Source organism: Frankliniella occidentalis, unplaced genomic scaffold, assembly GCF_000697945.3.
Source record: "Frankliniella occidentalis isolate FOCC.00 unplaced genomic scaffold, Focc_3.1 Scaffold164, whole genome shotgun sequence".
Lineage (NCBI taxonomy): Eukaryota > Metazoa > Arthropoda > Insecta > Thysanoptera > Thripidae > Frankliniella > Frankliniella occidentalis.
In genome coordinates, this window is record NW_026267290.1 from 144,691 (window position 1) to 144,985 (window position 295).

The following is a 295-nucleotide window of genomic DNA, read 5'->3' on the forward strand; positions in this document are numbered from 1 at the left end:
CTGAGACGTCGATTATCCTTCAATTTAGACCTCAACTCCGACGTCTTCCACGACGTCGAATCGACGTCGATCCGACCTCTCTGTTCTGGCTGGGATATGTTATAGTCTCCCATTTCATTTAAGAACTTCTATTTTGGCCTTTTTTTTTTGTTTTGTACTGTATATTTAAGGGTCCAATCCTGTGCCTGATTGAAATTCCTTTCCTAACTAATTCGTTTTTGTTCTTTTTAGGATTTTGGATCCGGCAACGGGAGAAATTGTAGATTCTGTAGAATAATCTGTAAGTTAGACCAAT

The 295-nt window shown here is 39.0% G+C and overlaps 1 protein-coding gene across 1 annotated transcript in view; it reads left to right on the plus strand.

Moving 5' to 3' along the window:
- LOC113206259 (uncharacterized) overlaps positions 1 to 295 on the plus strand; it is a 4,760-nt gene extending 4,465 nt beyond the window's left edge. The window contains exon 7 of the mRNA XM_052271522.1: positions 232 to 295. The gene's annotated coding sequence lies outside the window, so the exon portion shown is untranslated. The remainder of the gene's footprint in view (positions 1 to 231) is intronic.